Consider the following 10,086-nt stretch of genomic DNA (forward strand, 5'->3'; position numbering starts at 1 on the left):
AAACATGATGAGAATTGCAACCGTGTGCCAATGTTATTCCAAATACCCCTCCAAAACAAACTCGTGAATTGGGGATCTCTGCCTGAGACGATTATCTCAGGCATCCCATGTAACTGAATTATTTGTGCAATGAACAGAGTCGCTAAATGGTGTGGCTTGACTATGTTCTTCACTAGAATGAAGTGAGCTTGCTTGCTAAATGTGTCAATGACAGTCGAAATGCCATCGTGCCGACTCCTGAGTCTTCGAGAAATCAAAGATGAAATCCATTGCAATACTTTCCCAGGGGCAGGCGGGAATGGGTAAAGGCTCTAATAATCCCTATGCCGTATGCCTGTCAAACTTGACCTGTGGGCATAGTAAACAACTGCGAAGAAAGTCGTCCACATTCTTCTTGAGTCTCGACCAAAAGAAATAATGCTTCACCCCCTTCAAGGTGGTATCGATGCCGCGGTGACTCGTAATCGGTGGAAAGTGGCACTCTGTCAAGACCTTTTCTCTCAAAGGGTGTGTGACACAACATCGTTTTCTTCATCAAGTAGCCATCCCGTTTGGAATACCTTGGAATTGTCTCCCTATTCTATATTTGAGTAAAAACGTCAGTCAAGTCAAAATCTCAAAGGTACTCGTGAACCATACCCCGAAGCTTCTGTGATGAATCGCGGCAATAGCCAAAATTAGGGGCTTTCGAGACAATGCATCTGCCACTAAATTGTCATGTCCCTGAACATTGACACTCTGGAAATGAAACTGTGACAAGATGTTAGCCCCCCACATCTACTTTTCCGAAAGTTGCTTCTGGGACAAGAAGTAGCGTAGACTCTGATGATCTGTAAAAACAGTGAAATTGGCTTCGAGTAGATAATGCGCCACTGTGTAAGAGCATGGATCACTGCCAATAGCTATTTCTCATAAATTTGGGCTACCAATTCTGGCCTTGAAAACACTTTGCGCTTTCATAAGCAATCACATGGCCTTGTTGCATCAAGATTGCTCCTTGACTACGACCACAAGCGTGGCAATAAACTTTGAATGGCTTTTGCACATCTGGCAAAGCCAACATTGGTCTTGAAGTCAGTTTTTTCTTAAGTGTCTGAAAAGCAATCACCTCTGTCGGTCCCCATGAGAAAGGGGCTCCTTTCTGAGTCAATAAGTGCAAAGGTGAAGCTATGTGTGCAAACTTCCGAAAGAACCGCCGATAGTAAGAGCACAAGTCGAGAAAGCTTCGAACTTCATGAACATTTTTCAAGTCAGGCTAATTGTGGAAAGTCTTAATTTTGGCTGGGTCCATTTGTACTCCTATTGCTGAGACGATGTGTCCCAAGCAAGAAAAACTCGCTGTTTTTGGCATTAATAACCAATCGATGATCGTGCAATGTCTCAAAAACCTGTAGTAGCAGATGGTCTCGGTGCTCTGCTTCATTCTTGGAGAAAACAGTAATGTCGTTATAAAAAGTGCCCACAAAAGATCGATGCTCTCGGAGAATCCTATCCATCATTCGGTTGAAAGTTGCTGGAGCATTTGTAAGTCTAAAAGGCATCACCAAAAATTCGTATAAACCAAAGCTAGTCTAAAAGGCTGCCTTATAGACATCTCCCGGAACGATGCAGATTTGATGATATCCGCTTTTCAAATCAATCCTGCAGTTTGAGAGGTTGGGCGGGATGGTGCTAATCCTAATTTCTCGGTTTCTATTAAAGAATGTTGCTTCTGAAACAAGAGGATCCCTGCAGTCTGTCAAGAATAATATCGATCCTTGGAATCGGGAATCTGTTCTTGATGGTGGTTTTATTGAGAGCTCTATAATCAATCCACATTCTCGAAGATCCGTCTTTCTATATTGTCAATTAAAGCGGAGAAAAATAAGGTGATGTACTAGGTTGGATAAGACGCTTTTCTAATAGTCCTTTCACTTGGTTCATGATGTGTTCATTCTGGGCTCGAGGAATGAAATCAATGGTATGCTCCTCAGGACGAGGTGGAGGTAATGCATTTGGTAGGCTTTCTGAGAAACGATCAGCATGGGTGTGCAAAAAGTCTTGTCATTCTTAATCCAATTCAGACTTGTTGGTTTTTGTTCATCACTCAATTCATTGAAATAGATGGAGTAAACAAAAAGTCTAGATTTCATAAATTTCGAAATGGCCGAAGGCAATTCAATAGGGATGGACTCTCCTTTAACTTTACATAAGTACAATGTTCTTGCCTTCTCATTGGTCAAAGTTGCTTTCTTGGCCCGATAGTCGACCATGGCGTCGTTCTTGTGGTACGAAGGGATTTGTAGGAGGATGTCACACGCTTCCAAAGGCATGATGTAAAAGTCATGTTGCCCTAAATACCGCTAACATTTCGAACGAAGTTTGCCAATGACAAGTGTAATGGCAACATCCTGTCCGGGCGCCACTAGAATTGCCTTCGCTGGTGGCCCCATTCTGTCGGACGTAATCTTAAGTCCAACCACGAATTCAGGTGAAATGAAGTTTGCCTTGGCTCCTCCATCAAAGAAAATGAGGGCTTCCTAATCCTCTACTTTACCCATGTGTAGCAAAGTTCTGTACTTTTTTCCATTTGACTCCGGTCGGTCTCCATGCGTTCTGGTACTAGTCCTGCTTTCATCTTGCCTTTTCTTCCACGTTCTTCTGCTGTTCTAGAACTTTCAGGCCTTTCTTGAGTTTGTCCTTGTTGTGCATTTTTTGGGGCACTTTTGAGGAGATGTGTCCTTGTTCCCCACAACCAAAACACTTCCCCTCCTTGAGTAGTGAGCTCTTTGTTCCACAGTCAATGTCGGTCGTGCATCCTTCTTTTTGTGGGAGTTCTTGTTTCTATTGTCGTTGGTCGAGTTCTGTCCGGTCCTTTGTGTGAAAGCTTCATTAGTTGGGTAGGTCAAGTTACCTGAATGTATCGAGATTCCCTGCGTAGTATGTCCCATCAGTTGTTGTATGGACTCCGACTTCTGCTCAAGGCAATATTCTCGGATTTCTTTAGGGAGTCCGTAGCAAAACTGTTCAATTTGTTCTTTGAAAGTGACCTTCTTAAACAAAGAGGTCTGTAGAAAAGAATCCCAGACAATATGGGTCCAAAGTGTCAGCCTTGGTCATCTGAAGATGGTTCCAAGCGGTTGTGACCTCTCGTTCATACTCCTGGGTCAACCAACAAGAAATAAAGAGCCGTTTGAGCTTCAACCACTTGGTTAGGGCTTCTCTCCTCAGAAGAAGAGTGGACCACTATGTTCGTGCGTTTCCCTTCAAAAACGATGCTGCCCCCTGATCTTGGAGTCCTCTGAGTGGTGTCCTCTAGAGAAGGCTATATCAAACTGTTGAATGAAAGCCAAAGCCTTTGGAGCATCTTGGAATCCAGAAAAGGATTCAAAATCACGGACTGTCCACCTTCTTTAAATATCTGTCTTTTTGTTCTTATCTTTGAGGAAATCATACTGGTTTCTTTTTTGCATAAAACATGTGGTCGTCGGAGTCCGAACTGTCTGAAAGTGGTCGGAATCTGATCTTCTTTGCCTTTTTCTTGTTCTTTTCAAAACTTTGTTTCTTGCTTCGCTTCTTGCCTTTACTGTCCTCCTCGCTTGAGTCGGAAGAGAAAAAGCTAGAAGAACCGTCAGAAGAAACACAAAGTACCGGATAGTCCTCTAAAACGCAGATGCTTCTTCTGTTTTCGTGTAGTTACAAAAGAAGATTGTTGGCCCGAGTAACCGAGGTAGTGAGTCTCCTTGTTGCGCTTCTTCAATTGTTTCTTCGATGGCTTCTTCGTGTCTATGAGCTGATTGATTCGGGTCTCGGCAACATCATTGAGTTTTGCTTCAGTGAACATCCTTTGAGTAGGAGGTTTCTTGATTGCATATTGGGGATCCTTGGCAAAGTGAAGCATGTGCTTTGCGCACTCATCAACCTGTTGTTGACGTTGCATCTCCATGAGTTCATATTGCGAGGGCCAAGGTGGCCCATACTTTTTCTCCGCTAATCTGCTTGAATTTTCCGTACTGCGTGCCGCAAGAGCCTTTTGTCGAGGTATTGGATTAGCTAATTGCTAATCCCCCGCAAGTACAGGTGAATTCGGAGAGATTTCATGCGAGAAATTTCGTCCGATTGAAAAGCCAAGTAGCCCTAGAGGTGCAGGAGTACGAGGCTTACTACGGATGTGACCGACACGCGAATTGGAGCCCAAAACAGTGAATTACAACCTGCTGTGCTTTTTGCAGGTTTAGGCTTTGACCGTAATTGATCCCTGATACCCCCACGAGCTTCGGGGAAGCGAGGGGATCATTGTACAGGTGATCTGGTGCATTTTCAGGGCAGAAAATACAGATTTCAGCGTGCTGCAGATTCTCGCCAGGTTTGGAAAAGTGCTCGTATTTGCTGGGAAAGTCCATTTTGCATGGGGATTTTATCTGGGAAGCCTCCTATTGCAGCGAAATCGGGCTAGAGTAGGCCATTTTCATCCCGGTAAAAGCGGGACAGAGCTTGCAGTTTTATCTTAAGTTTTATAAAAGAAAAGAAATACCAATGGGCGCCAGTCTTTGGGGCCTACAGGGTGTCACTGTCTACTTGGTGGTACTCTAGTGCCAAGCTGTGGTTTGGTTTGAAGTGTTAATTCCAGTCACATGTTTATTTACGAAGTGTCTCTGTGTCATAAAGTTTTTCAAGCAAAAGGTATACCGCCCTATGGGCCGGTTTCAGGGACTACCATGCATATTGCTGTGGTAGTGTCATGGTAATGTTTTTTGTTATGCTGCTGCTCCCGCATGTTGTTGGATGCACTTTTCTCATCCATTTCTGGACTGATTTCACAGAATTAAATGTTTGAGATGTAGTCTTTTGTGGAAGGAATCTGTAACAGTTTTATGAGGAATTCAGCCTTCTGCATTTTATACAATCCTAGTTTCATTTTGGCATTATATGCATGCTTGAGACACTCTGAAGAAGGGGCGGTGTAAATTAAAGGTAGAATGGGTGGAAACTCAATAACACCGTCTAAGCAAGAAGCCTTCCTTGGGCAAAGACTTATCACTATATCTCATTAATTAGAATCAACTCTGTGACTTTAAGAGTGCTTCTACAAGTCACCCAAAGAGTCCTCTCTTTTCTTTCGAAGATACTTATTGAGTAGTCCAATGTCGTAATGTATCGATTATACTTACGTGACTTCACCGTGCTGTTACAAGCCGTGGGAGGTTAGGAATAACATTGGGCATAGGCTAAATGAAGTCCTATCTTGTTGATATTCTACCAATATTGAGCATTGTACCAGTGTTCACTGCTTACTACATTAAACAATCTTAGTGTAGAGATTATGAGGGGGATTATTGTTCGTTAATGTAATCGAGTATACTTACGTGACTTCACCGTGCTGTTACAAGCCGTGGGAGGTTAGGAATAACATTGGGCATAGGCTAAATGGATTATGGAAGTCCTATCTTGTTGATATTCTACCAATATTGAGCATTGTACCAGTGTTCACTGCTTACTACATTAAACAATCATAGGTGTAGAGATTATGAGGGGGATTATTGTTCGTTTATGTAATGTATTATACTTACTTGACTTCACTGTGCTGTTACAAGCCGTGGGAGGTTAGGAATAACATTGGGCATAGGCTAAATGGATTATGGAAGACTATCTTGTTGATATTCTACCAATATTGAGCATTGTACCAGTGTTCACTGCTTACTACATTAGACAATCATAGGTGTAGGGATTATGAGGGGGATTATTGTTCGTTAATATGGCATGCTCTGTACTTTTTTTCTCTTGCTAACTTTCGAAGCCAATGAGGTACACTCTTGTAACTGTCAGATCGTATGACTCTCTCTCTCTCTCTCTCTCTCTCTCTCTCTCTCTCTCTCTCTCTCTCTCTCTCTCTCTCTCTGGCGTGTGCAAATGCGTCTTGTGAACTTGTGAACTTTTTAAAAAGTGTGCATGTGTTCTTTTGTTCCATGGAGGTGGAACAAAAACCCCAGAATGTTTGAATGTATGGTGACCTGCAGTAAGTTCGATTTGTTGCCTTGGACATTTTGAAAATTTAAAGCTGCAATGTCATGTGGATGAACGAATTAGAGAATTCATCCTTCCAGTAGGTCGTATAGACTTGAACAATTGAAGGGTTTCTTGTGTTCAATGAAAAATAGAAGAAGAAAGGAGGTTTTCTCAAGTAAGCTATTGGAAGGAAGAAAAGTAGGAAAGTTTTGTTGATATAGCTATCGAAAATTCCTTTGCGAGGATTGATTAGCTTGTTCTAAACTTTTAGGTCTAGGAAGGTATCGTAAGGTTGCTCTGGTATTTTGCCATTAATACAAAGGTTTCAGCACTGTTAGGAAAAAAGAGATCTAAATGTGGGGGCAGATTGTATTGGTGAGGATTTTGACTGTCCATTTGTTGTCATATATGTCGTATGACACAAAAATTAGTATCATTTTGGAAGGTCAGTTTTTTTTTTTTCTTGTTGAAATAATGTTTTTGTTTCATAATGCCATTTGTTGCATCCGACAGAGTAATGATATTGGTCCAAGTTATAGAAAACAGTGTCTTCTAGTCTCTTGTTTGAAGTGGCATTTCCAACAAATGGCAATTGTGGACGTTGTGAGTATGCAGTTTGCGAGGATAGGCCACAATAGGGTTTGTGGTTCAAGGAAATTAGTGGACCCCCCAAATTTTTCATGTCATTGTGACCCAATTGTGTTTGACATGTATTGTTAAATTGGCAATGCTGTTTGAATGAATGAAGGAAAGCTGAATGGAATTGTGATTTGAAATGGTTCTTTAATCAATGTTAAGGACTAAAGAGTAAGCAGATTGGGAGATTAATGTCTTGGAAAGTGAGAGATGTTCCTCTTCATGCAGCTATCAAGGTATTGCAACTTAAATCACGAGCTTGGGCAGGATAAGGGGAAGCGAGTAGGAGATATGAGTGATTTGGGAAATGAAACTCTAGTGGATAACTACCATTAGCCACTTTCGTGTAATTTTTTGCATAATTATCGCTTTCAATTAGTCTTGCCACTCGAGCACTCAACCATTTTGTAAGATCCTGATTGGACAACAATTTTCCATCTCCCAACACACACCAACATATTACACTGATAGACATTCTTGAATGCATATAACGGATTTATCCACTAACTTAACACAGAATCACAAAACCAATCCACACCACAGACATGCATGCACAATTGCGAAAATAATGAGAAATGCACTGCTAGCCACTTCAAAAGTTGGCTTGAAGATTTTAGCAAGCAGAGCTTGATTACTAGCTTTCAGCAATGCGTCACTCCAGATCAATAAAAAGAGCTTGTTTTGGTCCCTGTCCTTATGTTGTATGCTTAAAGTGTGTCGGAGAATGAGTACTCAATGCCCTATTGTCTCCCCATTCTTATCATATCATTTTATCATATCTTTTCTCTCCTCATTCAATTTTGGTATGTTCAATAAGCATTTGAAGTCAAGATTGAAGAATATTGGACTAGCTGTAATGCACATGGTCTGTCAAGTAGCTTTATGTGACACTTTGTCCGCATGGTGACTTCTGCGAAAGAGCAATTGCCCCCTTGAGCTTGAGAAAGGGACCAGCTCGGCATGACAACTACCTAGCTTGGGGTTATCGCAATGTGTCATCATGCGTTTGGGATATTTTGGCTCTTCTGAAGATAATTCCGGATTTGGATCTTTCCTTATATGGGCTTTCTCCTGATTGGGGCTTTGATTACTTTCCTTGTTACAAGCTCACACCGATGGACTGCTCCAATTTTGTAAGATCCTTATTGGAAAAAAAATTTCCATGTCCACGTTGATGCATTTGCTTATGCTATATAGGATACACTCTAGCACAGCTTGGAGAGAACAAGATGGATTTTCCTATAAGTTACTCCAACAGATAGTTGAATATTGCGGAGAAGAATTACACAACCATGGAGAGAGAAAGGTTAGGAATGATTTATGTAGTGAAGAAGTTTAGATGCTACATTCTTGCAAACAAGTTTCTATTCTTTGTGGATAATCAAGCTGTTTATACATGGTGAGCAAACCTTGTTATATTGGACGTATTGTTAGATGGTTCATTATATTGCTTGAGTTTGGTTTCACAGTTGTGGTGAAGAAAGGAATGATGCATCAAAGGGCTAACCATTTGTCAAGATTGACTCATGGGGAAGCACACATTGGGTTTGGTGATGACTTTTTGAATTCATATCTTTTTAATATTCAAATGGTGCAAAGGTTGAGTAAACATGTTATAATTAGCATCCCTTTTGCGTAGAGCAAGCACATATCAAGAGCTTTTCGACTGCTGTTTATTTGCTTTGATTGAATTCATTAGTATTCTTGTTTCTCTATAGCAGTTCAAAACCATTGTGTGTTTGTGTGTGTGTGTGTGGAGGCTTAATATAGTAAGGCACAAAACAAGGAGAATCTTATGAGTAATCCGGCTTCGCAATCTTGTAGTGTCAAGAGCCATCCGCTCTCGTCATTCGACTTGCAACCAAAGCCACTTGCGTCACTCCTTAACCACTCGTTGCTTGAAACCTTAACCAACTATTGGTTGGTGTCACTTGCCTAGCCTTTGCGACCACACTTGCCCTGTAGCCATCAACAACTCGACAACCTATTAGCTACAGGCTTGTTGCCACATCTATTTTCAACTTTGAAGGAGACACTTGCCCTTCCTATGTGCTAAGACACAACTACGTGGTGAGAACATACTTTTCTATGGTGCTTCGAAATTCTGTTTTCAACACTTTTTGACCTTCTTAGCCCAAATTTTGCAAATGAAGGTTTTTGGAGTTTGAGTGGCCTTTTTCATGATCTATTTTCTCGTCCACATTGTTAGGATTAGTTTTTTTATTTGCTCTTGGTGTATGGTTTTGTGTGCGCAGAGTGAAGAGGAAGTATTGAATGTAAGTCTCCCACTAAATATTGGAAACTATTCTCCCACTAAATGTGCCAACTATATAGTATCCATGCTTACATTTGACATTCCCACCTACTCGGCCTCTATAGTTGCAGCATACGTACAATCCTAGAGGGACAGCCTCCAAAAGATGCGACTTCAATGAATATAAATCTGCAACTCCTAGAATCCACATCCGTGTAACCAACAATAGATATATGGTTCTTATCAAAGTGTAAGTACTTACTTGTTCCATTCTTTAGGATATGTTCCATTGATATCCAATGCTACTTGTGACTCTTTTTAAACCCTCTTGGTACATCATAAAAGCATTAAACTTTAGATACCATTGTGTGTGTGCGTGTACACTACGAGTAGGTTGAATGTAGCAGGCACAATACTATCTAGCTAGCGTGGCCAATATCAAAGCATCCAAATCCAAATATGTAAGTAGTTTAGAGTAAGGCTTGAAAGGGGGGATTCCCAACAAACTACATCCAGCATGCAAAGATACCAATGTTCCCAATGAAAGTCCTCACCACAATCCTCACAAATGCTTAAAAATATTTAAACCCACTAATAAGGGTCGGCAATGTACACATATGCGTCGCAAGTAAAGCAAGAAAGTCATTGGCAAAGTGATCTCTAGGTGGATGAATAGTAAGCTCCCACCACACCTAGAGATGCAACATTTATGCCCAACTAAGTAGCTTACAAGATAGCATTGAGAGAGCATAAAATGTCAAAAAGCACATTAGACTCGATGTCTAAATCCACTATCTTCTCATAGCCAAAAACAACATAGGTTATTTAAGCATTTGCAACATTGGAACTGAAAGGATCGCATCTTTTGGTAGAATGGCCAATGTACTATGAGCAACCATGTGTCATCCAAGGATCATGTTGAGATTTGTATTTGCTATAGAAACACCACACCCGCACAAATTTGGAAGTGTTTGTATAGAGCCTATTTATGTCTAGAAATATCTAGAAATTGGTGGTCTTAATGAAAGTTGTTTTTAGAGATTTATGTACAATGTCTAAAAATTGATATAGAATTATTGAGAGTTGTCATGAGAAGAAGTAGATCTGAGTCTTGAGATATGTTTACATAGTCTGAGCCATGTATCACATTTGAGCTCCATTGAAAAAGGTATTACTCAAAGAGTTCCTCTCTCCCATAATGCAAAAAATTT

The 10,086-nt window shown here is 40.8% G+C and overlaps 1 long non-coding RNA gene across 9 annotated transcripts in view; it reads left to right on the forward strand.

Annotated features, from left to right (window-relative positions):
- Positions 1–7,384, forward strand: part of LOC147425898 (uncharacterized) — a 50,811-nt gene extending 43,427 nt beyond the window's left edge. For 3 of the 9 annotated variants that reach the window (XR_015186098.1, XR_015186100.1, XR_015186099.1), the window contains exon 5: positions 1–7,384. This exon is cut by the window's left edge and continues 27,189 nt beyond it. This is a non-coding gene — a long non-coding RNA (uncharacterized LOC147425898). The other 6 variants (XR_015186101.1, XR_015186103.1, XR_015186105.1 and 3 more) reach the window with 3 other exon arrangements.
- The last annotated feature ends 2,702 nt before the right edge of the window (positions 7,385–10,086 follow it).

Source organism: Adiantum capillus-veneris, chromosome 24 (genome assembly GCF_014529385.1).
Source record: "Adiantum capillus-veneris isolate H3 chromosome 24, ASM1452938v2, whole genome shotgun sequence".
NCBI classification, from domain to species: Eukaryota; Viridiplantae; Streptophyta; class Polypodiopsida; order Polypodiales; family Pteridaceae; genus Adiantum; species Adiantum capillus-veneris.